Source organism: Pseudorasbora parva, chromosome 24, assembly GCF_024679245.1.
Source record: "Pseudorasbora parva isolate DD20220531a chromosome 24, ASM2467924v1, whole genome shotgun sequence".
NCBI lineage: Eukaryota > Metazoa > Chordata > Actinopteri > Cypriniformes > Gobionidae > Pseudorasbora > Pseudorasbora parva.
Window position 1 is genome coordinate 14158444 of NC_090195.1, and position 22876 is coordinate 14181319.

The 22876-nt window shown below is 39.0% G+C and overlaps 2 long non-coding RNA genes and 1 pseudogene across 5 annotated transcripts in view; 1 reads left to right on the plus strand and 2 right to left on the minus strand.

The window, feature by feature from the left end:
- LOC137063295 (uncharacterized) overlaps positions 1–2035 on the plus strand; it is a 33140-nt gene extending 31105 nt beyond the window's left edge. Inside the window, exons 1-6 of one of the 3 annotated variants that reach the window (XR_010901366.1) lie at positions 48–859; positions 930–1109; positions 1425–1493; positions 1567–1629; positions 1702–1856; positions 1979–2035. This is a non-coding gene — a long non-coding RNA (uncharacterized lncRNA). Of the gene's footprint in view, positions 1–47; positions 1110–1424; positions 1494–1566; positions 1630–1701; positions 1857–1978 lie in introns of those variants that run through there. The other 2 variants (XR_010901367.1, XR_010901365.1) reach the window with 2 other exon arrangements.
- Positions 2036–2066: 31 nt separating this feature from the next.
- On the minus strand, positions 2067–3318 carry LOC137063246 (putative nuclease HARBI1; annotated as a pseudogene).
- Positions 3319–14329: 11011 nt separating this feature from the next.
- LOC137064147 (uncharacterized) lies at positions 14330–20498 on the minus strand. Of its 2 annotated transcripts, none has more exons than XR_010901509.1 (4): positions 20463–20498; positions 19870–19908; positions 19360–19435; positions 14330–14432 (listed from the first exon to the last, which is right to left on the minus strand). It is a non-coding gene; the product is annotated as an uncharacterized lncRNA (long non-coding RNA). The 2 variants fall into 2 exon arrangements; XR_010901508.1 differs by having other exon boundaries at positions 19851–19908.
- Positions 20499–22876: the final 2378 nt, after the last annotated feature.

Sequence of the window (22876 nt, forward strand, 5' to 3'; positions counted from 1 at the left end):
TATTAAACACCATTCAATGCATTGAACATACCTACTTTTGGGAGTTAGTTGGTTCTTTGTTCTATGGTTCACTTTTTAAAGGGTAATTTCTCGGTGAACCATCACCATGTCCGTTCAATTGTTTGTAACAAAGTTAATTCTGTCAGGGATTAGGAAGTGGAGGACCCAGATGCAGAGTGAACAACGAGGACAGCGTTGGATGAGTGACAGTCCAAACACCAGGGGGGTATTCCAGAAAGCTTGGTTAACTTACCATTTGATAAACTATAACCTCTGGGTTGATTTTCCCCAAACAGGCATACCATGAGTATGTCGGTTCCAAAACACCTGAGAAGAGTTAGTTTAATCAAATCAACCTCTGACTGGTTACCCAGAGTTAATGCGCGTGCACGGTGCATGTATAAAGACATTTTCAATGGATCGCCGATTTCACGAGTCACCATGGAAACTCAAAGCGAAAAAAATAGAGCGGCGTATTTCACAGAGGCGGAGTTGGAAGTTTTAATGCATGCTTATGAGGAGTTTAAGCCAATAATATTAAAAAGAAGCAATACAGCTGCATCGGCTAAAGCAAGAGAGTTGGCTTGGCAAAAAATAACGGACAGAGTAAATGCGTGAGTGTATTAAATTACAAATTTGGTTTTGGTTCCCGTTTTATTAAAATGCAAAATACTGAAGTATGACTTATACATCCTTTTGAATATGTTAAATCACTATGAAAGCATTTACTTTTCCTGCCATTTATTTCTTTGGCTTGAAATAGTAATGTATATTTCTCATTTAATAAGGTGTAATCCTTCTGGAGCCACAAGAACTTTAAGCCAAGTCAAAATGAAACACAAAAACATTCTGCAAAAAGGTAATATTTGATTACACAATTACTGAACTATTATTATAACAGGATTTAGTATATTCATTCTGTCATGCAGCTAACAGAAAGAAGACTGAAGCCCGTCTAACTGGCGGGTGGCCACCACCACCTCCCCTCACCCCATCTGAGGAGCTGGCTCTGTCCCTTAATAAAGGCCGACCAGTGGTTGCTGGCATTCCAGGGGGCAGTTCATCACACATACTATGCACCACAAGTGATGGTGAAAAAAGGGTGACATGTAAGTTTACTTCTATGATTTGTTTTCATTTTTTGTCCTGATAAATTACTATCTCTGTCACTTGAAGGCTTTTTGAACAAGATAAAAAAAATTATGTAGGCTTATTTTATTTAACTGCATATGATGTATTATTTTCTTTGATAATATTGAGAATTTAACAGGTTGTGTGTTCTTACAATCCGTCCATCAGTATCTATATTATTGGACTCTCCAGAAAGAACACAGTCTGTCACAGTTGTGATTTGTTGTCAGGTACTTTTAGGCTTTTTTTTTTTTTTTTGCCAAATAATGTATACTTGAATATTTGTCTTGTAGGATGAAGATGACGATGAAGAGACCATATCTGCTGTGACAGAAGTGGACAATGCTGGTAGATCCACTGAGGTATGATGCATACCATTATGATGTATGGGCCCTTTTTGCATTAGAGTAACAAACTGTCATTGTCCTTTTATAGTACATACCTAGGGATTTGCCCACAGATGAGGGTCCCTCAGCCTCAGCACACAATCTAAGCAGGGTAAGAATGTGTCCATATTTGAATTTTATTGTCTGACCAAACAATCTCATTTATTACATTTTTCCACCTTAGTTGCCAGCAAAGGAGCTGTATAAGGTCCATCTTCAAAAACAAATAAGAAAAAGTGACATGGAGAGGGACCTTATACAGCTTCAAATGGAAGAGAAAAGGCTCCTCATTTAAAAAAAGCAGCACTTGAAATAGAATTACTTGAGAATCGCCTTAAGGTGAGAACTTGTCTGAATATGAATCTGTTGCATGTTAAAAGTGGTCTGTCTGTCTCTCTATAGCAATATATATATATATAAAAAAAAACATTTTAATGAATTTTACTTATATTGTTTTTCAGGAAATGAAGAAATAAACTGCCTGGCAGACCAGTGCAAAAAAAAAAAAAAAAAAAAAACGAATAAAAGTAATTTTTGACAAATCCTGTCTCAAAGTCTTCCGTCTCTGTTGGCCTCTAAAATCTGTCGGTGGTCCTCTGGGCCATCTTCCTCAATACAAGGAGGGTGGCTCTCTCCTCTTATAGTGGCTATATTGTGAAGCACAACACAAGCCACAATAATGTCACATGCCCTCTCTGGACTAACCCGGAGCCCACGCAGACACTGAAACCGAGATTTGAGGATCCCTATAGTCATCTCCACCATGGCCCGTGTTTGGCTGTGAGCCTGGTTAAACTTTGTCTGTGGTCCAGGCTCAGGGTAGGGTGTCATTAAATAGGGCAGACAAGGGTATCCTCTGTCCCCCAGCAAGTAACCATTGTACTGTCCTGTAATGATTGAAGTGTACAACACAAATATAGTAAAAACGAAAAAACAAAAATTGTATAAAGCAAATAATACCTTGCTGAAATGTCTGGCATAATGAAGACTCGCGGAAAATTCTGGCATCATGCACAGATCCTGGCCATTTTGCCTCGACATTGGTGATGATTTGGGTTGCCTCACACATTACCTATAGTTAGTGGAAAAAGTAATGACTTTGATGATTTTAAGAAGGGGAAAAAATTAAGTTGTTACCTGCGCATTGATACTATGAATAGATTTCCTATTAACATAGTCTCCCTCATTCATTGATGGCGCTTTAATAGGAATGTGAGTGCCATCAATGCACCCAATTACATTTGGAAACCCTGAAACAGAAAGTTATGGAAGTATGAAGTGTGTGCATAATGAATACATGTATAGATATTAATAAGATGACTAAATATTACATATGCGTCATATATTTTACTACAAAAGGACAAACCTGCCACTCTGTGGAATTCGTCTTTAATAACAAGCAGAGGTTTATGGCCAGGGAATTGTACAAACGTGGGTAACAACTGTTTAAGTGCCAGACACACTGTACGAACAGCTCTACACACAGTTGCCTTTCCCACATGCTCTGAATCGCCCACACTGTACAAACAAAAAATGGCCAGACGCAAAATACCTAAGTGCTATGCACAGAAGGCTTTCTGTGCTAAGCGCAGAGCCGCGGTTTGTCACATTTGCGATATGCGGTTTTAAAAGACGTGTTAAATAAACTAATGAATCTTTTGAAAAATAACGCCCTTTTAAATATTCATTAGGGTATGCAAACACATCAATACGCGGTCTTATAACCCTCTCCCGACGAAAAAAACCTTGTAATAATTTGTGCTTCTACATCCACAGGATCCTCGTCAAAAGGGCCCGCCATGCTCACCAACCTTCTGAAACGAAGTTACACTGAAACATAACCTGCTCTCGAGCAGGTTATCTTCAGAGAGTCAGTTGCTATGGTTACATACATACCCAGAAAGTTACCTCTGTTTTTGGAACCGAACGTTGAGGTTATCCACGAACTTACCCTTAAACATACCCAGGTATGTCACATAACCTGCTTTTTGGAATACCCCCCAGGGCAGGGGACAGACACCACGACGACAGGCAGGGGAGGATGACCACTGAGACCAGTCCAGGCAGCCAATGAACTAGACGACAGCTTGTGAGGCAACACCAGGCAGGGCGATGGTGGACCAGTCCAGGCAGGAACCAGAGGCTTGATGGTCTCACAGAATCAGCTCCCTTCTTGGCTGACAGGCAGTGGAGACAGCGGCCAGGGAAAAACTTAGGACAGAAAACACAGGACACACACACACACGACTCTAGACAAGACAACAAGAAACAACAGACAAACTAAGAACTATGACTAAATGAAACAAAAACTAAAATAATAACTGGAGCTAGAAAACATGGAAAAATAAAACAAAAACCAATCACTATAAAATGACTGAACTGAAAATAAAAGTGGAAAACAGGAAAAATAAAATGGTAAGCTATCAAAACCAAGAAAACTAAACAATAAGGCTAGAGAAAAATACCAAAATAAAACCTGGAGAAAACGAGCAAAATAAAGACAGAAACTTCACTAGACTCAAAAACTCAGGAACAAAGAAAAAACTGAAAATAAATCCAAAGCTACAAAAACAGGAGACACTAAATCTAGAACTGACTTGACACTGGGCTAGAAGATGGCACGGACAAACAAACGCACACAAATGCAACGAACCAGCAAAGACATGAGGGAAGGTAGCACAATATAAAGGGACCAGAGCACATGAGGAACAGGTGAGCACAATTAGTGAAACGAGGACTAGACCAGACTAAACAAGGGGGTGTGGTAACGGCAAACAAGGAGGCAGGACAAGAGGAACACATGACAGACACAAAGAGAGACAGATCCATGCACTAAGACACAACACAAACATAGAAACATTAAACAAAGACAAAACAGACAGAGCTGCCAGGGCAGAACCTTGACAAATTCATTAATTTATGTTACTAACCATAAATGACAACACAAAATTATACCAAAAATGTTTTATTATAGTAAAATAAAATAAAACGTACTTTTTCCTGCAGAACATTTTTGCATTTTTCATGATGTGGCTTAGGCAGCGATGAAGAAGTGGCATCTTCATGACGTCTTTCAACTGTCCAGTGACAATGTCATAGTACATGCTGATCAAGCTCTCCAAATGAAGTTTACAAAAAGTGTAGGCAACTACTTGCATCAGCACAATGGACCCATCACACAATCATCACAGGTCTCCTCACGGATTTCCTTCCAAACAACTTGAAATAATCTGTTTGAAAAGATTCCATGAAAAATAACACTGATGCAGTGGTGTGTTGGCAGGTGACCTATGTTGCAACAGGGATAGGGGAAGCTCCTTTAATAGGATGCCTCACCACCATCTCGTACACATAAAAAGGTGCTGATTTTCCTTGCGGTTTTCGAATGATGCTTCCTGTGGCATCAATATACACTATGTCGTCCCTGCATCGTTGATGAAAAAGTCTTATTGTGTTTTTGGACCACAACATTACTCCTCTGGGGTACAACAGCACCTTTTGAAGAACTTTGTTATCTTCCTCGGTTTTTTCCTCCACCATTTTCTGAAGACTTAATACTTCATTTTCATGCCTTCTGCATTTTTTCCGTGTCTGGAAGGCTATGTTTTTGAGGACACCAGCTGTAGGTGCCCTGTCTCTACATCCTGATTCAAAAACTTCTGGTGGTATTTTGTCCAGACACTGCAAATGTAAGGCCTTTGGAAGCAAGGATTCCAATTGTTTTCCAAATGTATCTCTGTTATCGGCCCGTACAGGCCTTCTTTTTAACTCATCCATACTGTGACAGTCCTCCTCTCCCTGAAACGTCACCCAGGCTTTTAGGATACTCTCGTCATTCACAGTGACCTTTACAATAACTGGGCAATCTGAAAATGAGCAGTAACCCAGGCATTTAAATACAGGTCCCTTTCTTGTGGACATTTTTGTTTTTACGGTGTGCCTTTTAAAAGCAATGCTGCAGTAAGGATGGACAGATTGAATCCCCTTTGAGATGATATTTGTCCACTGCAGGTCTTTAAACTGGTGTCCGACCTGTCTACATTTACATTTAATCATTTAGCAGACACTTTTATCCAAAGCGACTTACAAAAAAGGGGAGAGCAATAGAAGCGACGAAACAAACAAGGCCAACAACCTGTAAGAGCTGTAAGAAGTCTCAATTAATTAGCACAGTACACAAATTTGTTTTAAATATTTTTTTTTTAATAGCCATCTACAATAGCCACCTACAATAAAAACTCATGTACGCAAAATGCCGAACACTGGATTTTGATAGCTATGATAACAACCCATTAGGACTAAGGCTGATGCCCCAACTGTTGTCGTTAATGCGGATTCAGTGGCCCAATGGGTTGGTTTTGTATGGCATTCTTGCTAAACGCGCAGCAATAGCCATCAACAACAAAAACTCACGTACGCAAAATACAGAACACTGGATTCTGATAGTTATGATAACTATGTAACATACCCGCCTGAAGGCACAAATCCGGTTGAGAGACGTGGATATGATCCAGGAGTGTGCGCTTTTTGGTCGTTGCTGTGGTGATCAGTAAGTGCTATTCTGTATTGGTCAGGTGCAATTGGAAAAGATGTGTCTTAAGATGTTTTTTAAAAATGGCCACAGACTCGGCAGCACGAATTGAGATCGGCAGGTCATTCCACCAGGTGGGAACGGTCCAGGAAAATGTCCGTGAGAGCGATTTCATGCCTCTTTGGGATGGAACCACGAGGCGCCGCTCACTCGCAGAACGCAAGCTTCTGGAGGGTGTGTAAGTCTGAACAAGTGAGTTTAGGTATATTGGTGCAGAGCCAGTGGTTGTTTTGTAGGCGAGAACTAGTGCCTTGAATTTGATGCGAGCAGCCATTGGCAACCAGTGCAGTTTGATGAAGAGAGGCGTAACATGCGCTCTCTTCGGCTCATTAAAGACCACTCTCCCCGCTGCATTCTGGATCGGCTGCAAGGGTTTGATAGTGCATTCTGGAAGCCCAGCCAGAAGAGCATTACAATAGTCCAGTCTGGAGAGAACAAGAGCTTGAACCAGGAGTTTTGCAGCCTGTTCTGATAGGAAGGGTCTAATCTTTCTAATGTTGTATAAAGCAAATCTGCAGGATCGGGCTGTTGCAGGAATGTGGTCAGTGATGTTTAACTGGTCATCAATCACAACTCCAAGGTTCCTGGCTGTCCTTGATGGAGTTATGGTCGATGTACCAAGCTGAATGGAGAAATTTTGATGAAGTGCTGGGTTGGTTGAGAAAACAAGTAATTCTGTCTTTGCAAGATTGAGTTTAATATGAAGCTCTTTCATCCAGTCAGAAATGTCTGTCAGACAGGCAGCGATACGAACACTGACTGTAGGATCATCTGGTTGAAATGAGAAGTAGAGTTGAGTGTCATCAGCATAGCAGTGATAGGAGAAGCCGTGTTTCTGAATGACAGAACCTAATGATGACATGTAGATGGAGAAGAGAAGTGGTCCAAGGACTGAGCCCTGTGGAACCCCAGTAGCTAGATGATGTGACTTAGACACTACACCTCTCCATGACACCCTGTAGGACCTAACAGAGAGGTAAGACCTGAACCACTGGTCTATTCCTCAGGTCTCTCCACTCCTTAGTGTCCAGGAAAAAAAAACAGGGAACTGTTGCCAGCTTATGCCGAAAAAAGAGGCTATCAGGTGGGTCACTATTTTCAGAAGATGTTTCTGATACTTGGCTTGCATCGTGGCTTTCAGTGAGCTAAATAAAAAGAAAATGAAGTGGTGAGATACATTAACTTAGTTCAGTGTAAAAACTACATGTCCTACATTATGGAGGATCTTTTGACCGGAGGATCTTTTATGGAGGATTTTTTTTCCTTCCTCTTTTATAATTTGTTTTTGTGAACCTTGATTTTGTAATATTTTAGTATGAAAGTGTTTTTATTTTATTTTTTTTAACAAAATTACAATGTGGCGGAGTGAGGTCTGCAGCGGGAGAGAGAGCACAGAGCGGAGCAGCAGGTAAGTAGGTTAAGCAAAGGTGACCGAGAACACCTGTTTCTGATTGCAGTGATTGGCGTGGAGAGAGCTCATTTAAGCCGCGGCCGGGAGAGAGTTGAGAGAGAGTTAAACTGGGACTTTGCGAGTATCATCTGTTGGCTGTGAAAGAGAAACTGAACCTGTTGAAAGAGAAAAGGAGCGATCCATATCACTTTGAGCGTCTGTTGTTTACTTTTGTGAAGTCTGAATAAAGAGAGCGAGTCCCAGTCAAAGCCGACCCCTGTCTTTTTCCTTCCTGACCCTATCACGAACCTTTGTTACATACAATAAAAAGAACCAAACTTCATAGTTTAACTAAATATCTTTAGTAACACTTTGCACTGTAAAAAAAAAATTCAGGTCTCCAATTGAATATTTTCTACACTCTAAAAAATGCTGGGTTAAAAACAACCCAAGTTGGGTTGAAAATGCACATGAATTTGATGTCTTGTTTTAACCCAATGGTTGAGTTGTTCTTACCCAGCAATTGGGTTGTCTTAAGCAACATTTAACCCAACCACTGGGTAAAAACAACTCAACCACTGGGTTAAAACAACTCAACCATTGGGTTAAAACAACTCAATTGTTGGGTCGGTGCATTTTCAACCCAACTTGGGTTGTTTTTAACCCAGCATTTTTTAGAGTGTAGTGACTGATGATCACATCAAAGATGTTAGCATTAATTCACAGAAATTGAATTTGGCCAACTGATCAGACTCTAGAACATTTTCAATTGTGCATTACAATTTATGAAAATATTAAAAACTCTACAAGATTTATGATGTTGATAACTTTAGGAAAGCATAATCAAAGTCCATGCAAAGGGTCCATTGTTACAAAGCTTGCTTCTGTGATGTGCAGCTTCTAAAAAGACCTATGCTTTTACTATTTGTGTTGCTTTTAGATTGTACTTGGATGGCCACAGTATGGATCTGGATGATTAAAAGTTTACATTTTAAATGATCACACAAATTACAACATTCCTAAATATGTATTGGGTGAATGCTGCATGAATATCACCTTTGTTGTGTTGCTTAACAAAGGCTTTACCTTGGCCTAAAGTGAGCGGTCAAACAATGTTGTAATTGCAATGGCATAGGGTGTCCTTTAGACTCAGACATCAACACAATGCATTGAAGGAAGGGTTTACCTTGGCTGAAAGAGACTTGGCCTCCACAAGATCCTTGGCCTCATACTCAATGTTGGTGTCAAGTGCAGGACCAGGGCTGCTCAGAGGAGACCACTTAGGTGTACAGAGGAATAATGAGTAAACAATGCAGTTGGACTACTACAGTAAGCGGTCAAACAATGTTGTAATAGCAATGGCATAAGGTGTCCTTTAGTCTCAGACACCAACACCAGTACCGCCGCTGGCCGGCTTGATGCCCTACGCATCATTACTTTATGATGCCCGCTGATGTCGCGTTTACGTATTTGTTGACCGATGATACCGTGATACACGTGGTGGGAGCGGCGGCACTGATCAACACAATGCATTGAAGGAAGGGTTTACCTTGGCTGAAAGAGACTCTGCCTCCACAAGATCCTTAGCCTCATACTCAGTGTTGGTGTCAAGTGCAGGATCAGGGCTGCTCAGAGGAGACCACTTAGGTGTACAGAGGAATAATGAGTAAACAATGCAGTTGGACTACTACAGTGAGTGGTCAAACAATGTTGTAATTGCAGTGGCAAAGGGTGTTTAATGTCAATAATACAACAACTGATTCTGTATTTGCCCTTTTCAGAAGTATTTTAGTTAAAGAACATATAAAAACAAAACAACTTTTTTTTTTAATAATTTTTTTATAATATACATTTTTTAAACTTTTGTCAAATCAACTTAGATTCTTAATCTGGTTCAGATAACATACTATTTATAAAACCAATCTCCTTCATTGTATTAACTGAAATTTTTAATTTCAATGAACTGAGTAACTTAACTTTTTAAGTTAAACCAACAATATATATATATATATATATATATATATATATATATATATATATATATATATATATATATATATTAGGATTGTTGCTAGGCAACGTGGGGGAGAGGACGCTGGCGTTGTCTGTTCGCCGCTGCTCCACCCACAAATCATGTTACTGTACTATTAGATTCAGATTTTATTTTATTTCCTTATGTTTGTGACTAGTCTAACAGTCAGAGCTACAATTGGGACTGTTGCTGATTGCTGGCAGCCACTGAGAGGACGTTGTTCGTCGTTTCGCCGTTTTCCACCGCTACTCTAATGTTTATGTTTGAATTGCTGCTGTTGGTTCTGGTTTGGAGGACATTTGATGTTTCTCGCCGCGGCTGCTCACTGGTGGTCTCCCTTGGGCTTAAGCTGAAGAAAAGAGAAACATGGAGTGGACCACAGTGTGCTGCGGAGCTAACAGAGACTTCCACCATCAGCTGTTTTCTGTCCACCATCAGCTGTTTTCTGTCCACCATCAGCTGTTTTCTGTCCACCATCAGCTGTTTTCTGTTCACCATCAGCTGTTTTCTGTTCACCATCAGCTCTGTTTCTGTTCACCATCAGCTCTGTTTCTGTTCACCATCAGCTCTGTTTCTGTTCTGTTTTCTGTGTTGGTTGATTGTTTGTAGTATTCTATATTTTTACTTGTTATTCATTTTTTTTGTTATTTTCCCCCCCCCTTTGTTGCACTTTGAGATTCTTCAGAATGAAAAAGTGCATTATAAATAAAATCTATTATTATTATTATTATTATATATATACACACACACATATATATATATATATATATGCATACAGTATATATATATATATATATATATATATATATATATATATATATATATATATATATATATACTGTATGCATATATATATGTATTTTATTTTTTTATTTTTTTTATTTTTTTTTAAGAAAAAGTTGGGTGTAATACTTGCTTTTCCAAAGGTGGTGAAGGTGCAGGTTCTAAATAAACACACACACGTTTAAACAACCCACAAAATCCATCCAATCCATCTTACCTGCTATTTCCTATATATTCCATTACTTAAGCACCAATAGTACAATAAAATATACATTAATAAATCTGTTTACAATATAACTAATTCTATATAAAGTTAATTTTAAAAAAGTAATTTATTATTTGGTATTTTAATGGGCAAAAAAGAGTAATCGTGATAATTTATAAATTAAATATTAATCCATCAATAAGTAGTTAATATTAAATAGGGGATTTACAACAACAACATAAAACACGCAGTGAGTAGATCATCAACATAAAAATACAGTGAAATTCCAAAATACAAAATTCTATTTAAAACGAGAAACAAATAACTGGGATTCACGAACCTAGGTTTTAATCAAGCATTTATATATAAGGGCAATATGTTTCCCTCTAGTCTTTTCATTTCACTGCTTCTTAACTATTCGATTTGCTTAGTCATGAAACTTCTTCTTTTTGCTATCCATTTCCATCCATTTCGCATTCCCATGCACTTTGGTAAAACAAGGTCAAACAATTAATATATGGTAGGCTAGAGGACATCAATTCTATTTTGAGCTTGCGGATTGATGTATTAATATTTATTTTATATATTTATTTTCGTTAGGCCTACTCTTTTTATTGCCAATCATACGATGAAATAATCACTTTTTAATAAATTTTTTTGTATTAATGCCTTTTTTTTAAATTATAAAACATTATAAAAAATATATATTTAGTAATTAAATGCTTTATGTGCGCGTGTGCGTCATATATGTGTTCATATATGTGCACATATATCATACGTGTCCATGTGCGCCACATGTTCTGTATTACAAATAGGCTACACTGTAAAAAAAATACCTGTAAAAAAACGGAAATATTCCGGCAGCTGGGGCGCCAGAAAAAAACTGTAAAATAACAGAAAATAACCAACACGTAAAAAAACGGAAATATTCCGGCAGCTGGGGCGCCAGAAAAAAACTGTAAAATAACAGAAAATAACCAACACGTAAAAAAACAGAAATATTCCGGCAGCTGGGCGCCAGAAAAAAACTGTAAAATAACAGAAAATAACCAACACGTAAAAAAACGGAAATATTCCGGCAGCTGGGGCGCCAGAAAAAAAACTGTAAAATAACAGAAAATAACCAACCCGTAAAAAAACGGAAATATTCCGGCAGCTGGGGCGCCAGAAAAAAACTGTAAAATAACAGAAAATAACCAACCCGTAAAAAAACGGAAATATTCCGGCAGCTGGGGCGCCAGAAAAAAACTGTAAAATAACAGAAAATAACCAACACGTAAAAAAACGGAAATATTCCGGCAGCTGGGGCGCCAGAAAAAAACTGTAAAATAACCAACACGTAAAATTACAGTAATTTTCCATAGTTCAAAATACAGGTTTTATCTGTCATTTATATGAGTTTCTATATTTAAACAAGAAAATTATGTAAAAAAATAAGGATTACAAATTGTGGAAAATTATGTAAAAACCATGAAATTACCAATTAGATTGGACATTACTACAACTCAAATAACCACCCTAGAGTGCAAAAGATTGTTTTTGTAGTTTTTATTTAAAAAATTGAACTTTAAGGTTGTTTTAAAATAGTAATGTGATCACAATATAGTTTGTTCATAATGACCACATTATATATACAAAGTTATATCATAACTGCAAAAATATAAAAAAAACAAAGCAGCATACCAATAATAAAATTAGTTCATGAGTTCAACACTTTAACAATATAACAATTAGTTCATAACTACAACAATACAATTTTTTTTAATAATAACTGCAACAATGTAAGATATTGTACAATAGCAATTTGTTATACACATATATGACGAAAAAGTGGATTTGTCTCATCAACAGATGAGTCATGAAAATAAAATAATTAAATCACGAAAAAGTCTGTAACACTCAAGAATTTCTCTATGGTAATAAAGAGAGATTTGACACGCTTACGAAAGTTTTTACTCCATCCATCCATAATCCACAATTCTGCTCAGGCCATCCTTAAAAATATTTTGGTTTGCAGTAACAGTAAAATTTTTTAAAAAAAGGGTCGGTAGGTAGGTCTATATTTTTTTTTTCAAATTTTAATATTTAAAAAAAAAGTACATTTTTGGTGATGGTGATTACGTAGGTATGAATTTAAACAAATTGGCATATCGTGACATCACTGACTGGGTCTTCAAGCCGTGCCTTCGGGCGTGTAGGCTGATTGCAGGCTATATAGACCACAAACAAATTGAAATATTTGTCAAAAACATTTTTATTGCATAAATTTCAGGTGCATTCTTTAAGAAAAGGCTCCACCAGCTAGCTGTCATTGACTCAAAGCTGTCAACCCTTTGTTCTACCGGGTAACAACCGGGTTTCTCACGTATTTTAGCTCTTTTCCCGCTGTCTTCCCGTTTTAGTATTTTCCCCGTAATATGTTTCTTATTTTTACGCTCGATTGTGTTAACTCAGAACACGCAACTATCTGTGTCTCTGAAGTGGCTTGCACTTCTTGCCAGACCAACGCATCTGGTGATATAGACTAGTGCATTTGAATATTAAAAAGCAAAAAGTTGTTTTTATGAATTCAATTAATTAAGTAGCTATAACCAGTTATTCAATCAAGAGCAGTGAGTGAGTCCTTATCTTTTGTTTGACAGACAGCAGTAAAGGCTACTGCCCCTTTAAGACCTAATACAGAGATATGCTCGTCTTTCTCAACTGTATAAAGTTCTCTTAAGCCATATAACTTACAGACTGTCTGATGGATACTCATCAAGATCGACATGTTGACATACTTTTTGTGTGAGTTTATCCGTTCAAACGCAAGACTTGAAAGAACACAATATCTGGGCGCTGTGAGACGTGACGTGCGCGCGCTGCGCACAGAGACAGATCTTCTCTCACTGCAGAGAGTTCTCATTCGCGTCTTCTGGCGAATATACTGAGTGATGAAGCGAAATGACTGGTCATACCGCAGCACTCGCATGCATTGAACACAGTTTACAAAGATAGACCGTTTTGCGCACGTTTTCTTTTATTATCGCTGTTGTAGTGCACGTGTCTCCATCGACAGAACCATACATAAAGCATTATTTTTCAAGTTACAACCAGTGCCGCCGCTCGCACCACGCGCTGCGGTCGAGCAGAACACACGCATAGCAACGCGTTATGATAACGACATTTCAGACTGACAGAGACAAGATAAACGACTTTTCCGCCATTTGTTACTGTTTTGTACACGTTGTTATATTAATTATAATTCAAAATCTGTTTTATTCGCCACAATATAGTAATGATAAATGTTGAGAGGGGCACTTTTGATTCATTTTCAAAAAGGGAAGGGGCTCAAAGCCCTCCCCTCTGCAGTGCACTTGCCTGGTGTGTGTAACGTGTCCATGGTCTTGACTCCTGTCACACAATGCGGCGAAATCTCCGACAGGGCTTTAACTGTCTAACGTTACAGTGAATGAGAGTATGAGCCGAGCCGAAACGAACGCACGTGCAGGCCATAGTGTGACATCCGTTAACCATAGTGTAAACATAGATGACGTCACGGGTTTTTCTATAAACGAAAGAACGTAGCCTTCGTTTGTATGGCCCAGGCAATTTATACATTTATAATACTTACTAAAATATAATTCATATTATTTTATTACTGTTGTATTAGTTGTTTGAAAAGTAAAAAAAAGAAATTGGTCGGTCTTAAAGCCAATTTACAACCGGCAAGTCGGTCGGACTAAAAGGGAAAAAAAATAAAAAATTGAGTCGGCCCTAAATTGACAGGGTCGGTCGGGTTACGGCAAACAAGAATATTTTTAAGGATGGCCTCATCAACGAAAGAACCTTTAGACTGACTGCCAGTTCCTTTCTTGACGTGTTCTTCTATCTCGACTTTTGATCCCGTCTCAGGGTTTATCTTGAAAAGGCATCTGTGAGAGAGAAAAGAAACCTCAGTAATAAATCATTGAGTGTATGTGAGGATGCGCGAGTCTAAGTGAGGATGCGCATGTGAGTGTATGTGAGGATGCGTGTGAGTGTAAGTGAGGATGCGCGAGTGTGAGGATGCGCGTGAGTGTGAGGATGCGCGTGTATAAGTGAGGATGCGTATGAGTGTAAGTGAGGATGCGCGAGTCTAAGTGAGGATGCGCGTGTGAGTGTATGTGAGGATGCGCGTGAGTCTAAAGGGGGTCGCACACCGGACGCGGAGCTCGGCGGCGCGCCGCGCAGTGTCTCAGGTATCGCACACCAGACGCGCACATTTTAAAAGGCTACGTTTATTATACATTTCCCCAAAATATGTTTAGACTTTATTCAAGCTGTTGAACTCAGAATGTAAAACAAATTTGTCTTGTAGCAAAGGTTGAAATCAGTATACCTTAACGATAATATACTTTTAATATAAAGCCTTGAAATGGCGCTCTGTGGCGCGGCAGGATTTAGAAGGCCGAATGACGCCACCGGTGTGCGTACACTCATTGAAAACAATGTGTTCGAATTTTAAAGACAAGGCGCGACCCCCTTAATGCTGTGTTCACACTAGGGATGTCAACGATTAATCGATGATCGATTAATTGTCGATAAGACATTTGATCGATAAGACTTATCGATCATCGATTAAGCAGGGTCATGCGCGTGCGTGAGGAAACGGGAGGAAAAATGATGCGAGCGCGCCCGAGTTCTATTTGGAACCATTTTACAGCTGGAGTTACACCTTCATCATGACTGCAAGCTTGCATGTGCATTCGCAGCCTTTTGTTTTGCGCAAATGTAAGTTGTAATATTGTGTTTATTTTGTTCAGGCCTATCTTTAGCTGATTTATCTCATAAGGATGCATTTGGTTAATAATTACGTTAGAGGTGAGCGGTAGTAAAAGCGTGGCGGTGATCAGCTTCAGCGTGCAGCTCCAACAGCAGCTAATAATGACTATGATTGGGACTGTCATATTACACAACATTAATGAGAACACTATTGTAATAAAACATTGTGATTGTTAAGTATTTGGGTTTATTTGCCGTGTGTTTCATTACGTTGATCCAGGAAGAGCGCATGCACAACATGAGTCACGCATTCTGACTAACGCATGTAACTTAGTTCAAGTTCACTTGTGCATTCGCATCAGATTGTGCTGAAGTAATTTGTAATATTACATTTATTTTGTAACGTTATATATGTGATCAATCATATAGGATGCGTTTCTTTCAGCGAAATAAAACGCACTAACAAATGGCTTCAGTCAGTGATGGCTGGTTTTCATTCAGTGCTTCGGCTTTAGCGCATACAGAGCAATGCATAATAACGATGATTGGGACAGTCATATTATATAACAAATGAGAACACAATTTTAATAAATGGTTGTAAAGTCATCGGGTTTAGGTGCCGTGTTCAGAGCGTTGTTCCTAGAGCGCGTGAACGCCACGCGTCTCCCATTCTGCATATGAATATCAGCAACTCAATTCAAGTTCACTTGTCCATTCGCATCATTTTGTGAAGATATATAATTTGTAACATTTTGTTAACTTTATATAAATCTGATTAATCTCATATAGGAAGCTTTTTGTTGAGTTAACGTGCTAGCAAAGTTTCAGTGTAGCTTACCAGTGTTGATTCAGCGCATCGGCTTCAGCTCGCGCAGTTCAAACAGCAACGCACGACTAATAATAACTTTGATTGGGACTGTCACATTACATAACATTAATGAAAACAATATTTTAATAAATCGTTTTGAATTAACTGGGTTTAGGTGACGTTTCAGCACGTTGCTCTTGCAAGTGCGTCCACAAATTCTGAATAACAGATCTGAGGCGGCGTTCGTGTTGTATTACATGTTATATTCGGTTATTAAATAAGTAATTAAATTAAATTATAAATAACATCGACTAATTTTACAATCCCATAGCCCTTTGTTTAGATAAAAAAAAATCCTTCTCATTCATTTGGTGAAGAACATGGCGTTTTGAGCAGCATTGCACATAGGCTTACTGTCATGCTGTAGACGCATATTTCAGTATTATGGTTAACGATTAATCGATTAATTGATCGTTAATTTAAACAACGATCGATCATGGGAATTTGTGAAAATTGACATCCCTAGTTCACACCGCACGCGAATGACGCAATTCGCACGAGTGATTTCCATGTTAAGTCAATGCAGCAACGCGAATAGGCATTCTGCGGCGCGAATGACGCGGCAATGATCACGCGAATTGAGCGTTTTGAACGCGTGATTCGCGCGAATCGCTCAAGTTGAAAAATCTGAACTTTGGTGGATATTCGCGCCGCGTTAACCAATGAGGAGCCTGCTTACTGCTGTCACTTGGTGAAGTGACGGATGGGAAACCCATTGGGGAAACCCTGAGGCCAGAGTAATTTAAAAATACTGCTGTATTGTGTCACAAAATGTAGTTTTAATAGTTGTTCAGGTGAGAATGTAGTTGTTTAAAGCTCAAATATGTGATTTATTTATTAAGAGAGCTTTTTTGATCTGGAAAATTTGATCTGGTGTTTTCGGAGGTGTGAGACCCAGGCGATGACCGGAGCTCAGCGCTCATCAACCTCGTTGAGAGCAGCCTTAACTCGGCTAGTCCTTCTGCCGACTGCCGCTGCCTGGCAGAACCCCCTCCCATGACGCAAATTCACGTCTGTTGTGTAGTGAATGTCACACGCGAATGAAGCGAATTTCACGCGCGAATGGATTCAAATTGTTCACGCGTCCATCTTCGCGCGAATACCGCAATATATTTGCGTCATTCGCGTGCGGTGTGAACGCAGCATAAGTGAAGATGCGCGTGAGTCTAAGTGAGGATGCGCGTGAGTGTAAGTGAGGATGCGCGTGAGTGTAAGTGAGGATGCGCGTGAGTGTAAGTGAGGATGCGCGTGAGTGTAAGTGAGGATGCGCGTGAGTGTAAGTGAGGATGCGTATGAGTGTAAGTGAGGATGCGCGTGAGCGTAAGTGAGGATGTGCGTGAGTAAGTGAGGATGCGCGTGAGTGTAAGTGAGGATGCGCGCGTGAGTAAGTGAGGATGCGTTTGAGTGTAAGTGAGGATGCGCGTGAGTGTAAGTAAGGATGCGTATGAGTGTAAGTGAGGATGTGCGTAAGTGTAAGTGAGGATGCGCGAGTCTAAGTGAGGATGCGCGTGTGAGTGTAAGTGAGGATGCGTGTGAGTGTAAGTGAGGATGCGCGTGAGTAAGTGAGGATGCGCATGAGTGTAAGTGAGGATGCGTGTGAGTGTAAGTGAGGATGCGCGTGAGTAAGTGAGGATGCGCATGAGTGTAAGTGAGGATGCGCATGTGAGTGTAAGTGAGGATGCGCATGAGTGTAAGTGAGCATGCGCATGAGTGTAAGTGAGGATGCGCATGTGAGTGTAAGTGAGGATGCGCGTGTGACTGTAAGTGAGGATGCGCATGAGTGTAAGTGAGCATGCGCGTGAGTAAGTGAGGATGCGCATGAGTGTAAGTGAGGATGCGTGTGAGAGTAAGTGAGGATGCGTATGAGAGTAAGTGAGGATGCGCGTGTGAGTGTATGTGAGGATCCGTATGAGAGTAAGTGAGGATGCGCGTGTGAGTGTATGTGAGGATGCGTATGAGAGTGAGGATGCGCGTGTGAGTGTATGTGAGGATGCGCGTGAGTGTAAGTGAGGATCCGCGCGTCAGTGTAAGTGAGGATGCATGTGAGTCTAAGTGAGGATGTGCGAGTCTAAGTGAGGATGCGCGTGAGAGTGTATGCGAGGATGCAAGAGTCTAAGTGTGGATGCGCGCTTGAGTCTAAGTGAGGACGTGCGAGTCTAAGTGAGGATGTGCGAGTCTAAGTGAGGATGCGTGTGAGAGTGTATGCGAGGATGCAAGAGTCTAAGTGTGGATGCGCGCGTGAGTCTAAGTGAGGATGCGCGCGTGAGTGTATGTGAGGATGCGCGCGTGAGTGTATGTGAGGATGCGGGTGAGTGTATGTGAGGATGCGCGTGAGTGTATGTGAGGATGCGCGTGAGTTTAAGTGAGGATGCGCGTGAGTGTAAGTGAGGATGCGCGCGTGAGTGTATGTGAGGATGCGCGTGAGTGTATGTGAGGATGCGCGTGAGTGTATGTGAGGATGCGCGTGAGTGTATGTGAGGATGCGCGTGAGTGTAAGTGAGGATGCGCGTGAGTGTGTATGTGAGGATGCGCGTGAGTGTGTATGTGAGGATGCGCGTGAGTGTGTATGTGAGGATGCGCGTGAGTGTGTATGTGAGGATGCGCGTGAGTGTGTATGTGAGGATGCGCGTTTGAGTGTGTATGTGAGGATGCGCGTGAGAGTGTATGTGAGGATGCGCGTGAGTGTGTATGTGAGGATGCGCGTGAGTGTGTATGTGAGGATGCGCGTGAGTGTGTATGTGAGGATGCGCGTGTGAGTGTAAGTGAGGATGCGCGTGAGTGTGTATGTGAGGATGCGCGTGAGTGTGTATGTGAGGATGCGCGTGTGAGTGTGTATGTGAGGATGCGCGTGTGAGTGTGTATGTGAGGATGCGCTTGTGAGTGTGTATGTGAGGATGCGCGTGTGAGTGTGTATGTGAGGATGCGCGTGTGAGTGTGTATGTGAGGATGCGCGTGTGAGTGTGTATGTGAGGATGCGCGTTAGAGTGTATGTGAGGATGCGAGTGAGAGTTTATGTGTGGATGCGCGTGAGAGTGTATGTGAGGATGCGAGTGAGAGTTTATGTGTGGATGCGCGTGAGAGTGTATATGAGGATGCGCGTGAGAGTGTGTGTGAGGATGCGCGTGAGAGTGTATGTGAGGATGCGCGTGAGAGTGTATGTGAGGATACAATAAATGTATTATGACATCATAATTTCCCAAAAATCACTATATAGTACACCATGTACTCACCAGAAAGGGACATTCTATCAAGAATGCCACAGGCTGCATTTGAGTTGCTTGAAGGGCTATCAGACATCACTTTGACCTTAAAAAAGCACATAATACAAGACTCATGTTGAGTAATATATTTTGCAAGAGTAATACACATCCGGTAAAATCATATAAACAAAAAATTGATTTCTTAATTGATTGCTTATTTTCTTATTAAGGGTTAGTTAATACAAAAATTCAGTCATTAATTATTCCTGAACACAAAGGAAGATATTTTAAGAATATTTGTAACCAAGCAGATCCATGCAGCCATAGTATTTTTTCAGAGACTTATTGATGAAGATGACTGCCTACGCGCTGTAATTTCTGAAGCATGACATGCAACATGCATATAAGTTAGGTAATGTGGCTCATTTCTGTGTAGTGCTTGATGTTAACGTTACATAACCTTTTAGAGTTTTCACTGAAACACTACAACTATTACAAGTGTAATCTGCAAACATATTTACATGGTGCAACAACGATCACCTTTCTTCCTGATCTTGACTCTGGCAGCTCTCAACTTATCTGCAGGGAGAGACAAAAACAAGCGTGTAACGTTAAGTGTATGGGACATGTCGACGAAACAGCGAGATTTTTTCCGTTGACGGCTTTTTGTCAAATAATTTTTCCCTTAGGTGAAAAACTGCATTTTTGAGCTTAGACGACGTCTAAAACTGACTACTTGCGCTATATAGTCGGATGTATGCGTCGTCTAAGCTCAAAAAATGCCGTTTTTCACCTGAGGTAAACTTATTGCCAAACAGCCGTCGACGGGAAAATAAAATAAAAAATCGCCCTATTTCGTCGACGGCATTTTTGAGCTTTTAGACGACGGAAAAATAGCATTTGGTAACAAAATGCAACAGAAAGCTAAAACTAAAACTATAAAGTAAGTTAATATACAAAACTAACGTTACACGGTACCATCACCTGAAGCCTTAACATTATAAAGTTTAAACATTATAAAGAATTTAAATCATTACGTTAACGGGCTGAGCCCAAGTTTAATATAAACACAGTCAACACGATTCAAAGCGGTAAAACATTTTTTTTTTTAAATTAAAATACATGCACTTTACCTGTTTATTTGCGCCTCACATCATCCAAGATTGACGAGCCACGGCAAAGCTGAAGGTCAAGTGAATCCAGTCGCACGCGCAATTGCCCCACTGTGTGCTTAGAAGGGAATGTATCCTTGCGCCAAGGCGGGAATTCCTTCGGTTCGAATATTTAAAATCTTTATGACTGTCATTTAAATATCATCGTACTTAAAGTAAGAAAGTGTTATTATATTATTTTATTTTACGATATTATGAAAATAAATGCGTAATAAAACACCAAACGCAGCAGACATAGGCTTACTTTTGACAAGCGGAACAAGATGTGATCAGTTGCAGTAGTGATGGAAGTCTGTTAACTTCAAAGACTGATTTACCCGATTTACCAGCTCTTTTACGCAAACACGAAATGACGTGCATACACACATTATTATATTATTAAATAATCTTATAATTATTTAAAAAGCAAATAATTAAACTAAAAGACAAATTCCATAAACCTTTTTTTTCATTTCTATAAAAGGTAGGCTACATATATACTCATCTATTAATTAATGTTATGTAAATATACATTATTTTTGAATGTATTAAAATGTGTTTTATTAATTATAAAATATTAAACAAATATTAAACTATATAATATAAAAATATTATTTCTGAAGTGTTGATACATTTGCATATGTAGGCCAATTCCAGTGTTTATGTGAAAAACTATATATATATATATATATATATATATATATATATATATATATATATATATATATATATATATTTCTATACATTAATTTCCTTTTTTCTATTTTTACAGAAAAAAATCTGTAAAATATAAATCAAACTTATGTAAAAATACAGAAATTTCCTCTTAAAAACTGAAATTTGATGTAATACCAAAATACAAGCAATTTCCGTAAATGTAATAGTCAAAATATAAATTACAGCAAATATCTGTAAAACAACAGGCATTTCACTGTATGAAAAAACAGGACAATTCTGTAAAAAAACAGACTATTACTGTAAAATTACGTTTTTTTTACAGTATACATTAATTTCCTTTTTTCTATTTTTACAGAAAAAATCTGTAAAATATTAATCAAACTTATGTAAAAATACAGAAATTTCCTCTTAAAAAACGGAAATTTGATGTAATACCAAAATACAAGGAATTCCCGTAAATTTGATAGTCAGAATATAAATTACAGCAAATATCTGTAAAACAACAGGCATTTCACTGTATAGTGAAAAACAGGAAAATTCTGTAAAAAAAAATACAGACTATTACCGTAAAATTACGTTTTTTTTTACAGTATACATTAATTTCCTGTTTTCTATTTTTACAGAAAAAATCTGTAAAATATTAATCAAACTTATGTAAAAATACAGAAATTTCCTCTTAAAAAACGGAAATTTGATGTAATACCAAAATACAAGGAATTCCCGTAAATTTAATAGTCAAAATATAAATTACAGCAAATATCTGTAAAACAACAGGCATTTCACTGTATAATGAAAAAACAGGAAAATTCTGTAAAAAAATACAGACTATTACCGTAAAATTACGTGTTTTTTTTACAGTGTATGCTATAATCTTACCTCTTTTGAAACGAACAGATGTTAAATTAAATCTACCACAAACGCTTACAATATTGTATTTTTTCAATATTTTACATCTAAATAACTTAGCAGTAGCCTAATTGTTATTGATTAAAGGGTCATTTCAGTGATTAGCATATGGATTTGTATCAGTAGAAACCCTGGAGTATATTCTAATGATTGTGCTTTCCCCCCTCATATCCCCCTGAGACAAGAGATTTATGCATTTTATTTCTGGAAAAATTCCTCCTATGATGGAAATTGACATTTGCATCATAGGAGGAATGTTTGGAATAAGGCTAAAGACTACAGCCAGCAGAGGGAGCCATTTCCGCATGTTTTGAAGTCGCGCATGGGGGATGGGAGATTACAACTCAGTGCAGGGAGAGCTCAGCAGGCAGCTGCAGGCACTCATTTAAACGGAGCTATGGTGAGCAATGTAAGTCTTTTAACTTCTCAAATTAATTTCTATGAAAGTTAAGCTTGCAAAGGCATGAACTGAAACGCGCCTGACTGAACTCGCGTTGTGAATGTATGCCGCGAGTGTAGTCGCGATTACCTCAGCTCTCATCACGAGCTCATTTGCTCATTTCTCTCACTCCTGCAGTTAGTGATCAGTGCTGTGATACTCCCACAGTGACTCACTCATTATATATAACAGACACGTTTAGTGTCTTTAACTCAGTCACAGTAATCCAGTAGGTGGCTTTGGGAATGGACTAACAGGGCAGCAAAGCATTCTGGGAATTGTAGTCTTTCATCCCCATGAGACAAAAATACATTTTCTGTCTTTTCTCAGTCCAGACGGCACCAAATTCAAAAATAATTTCACATTTCTACTA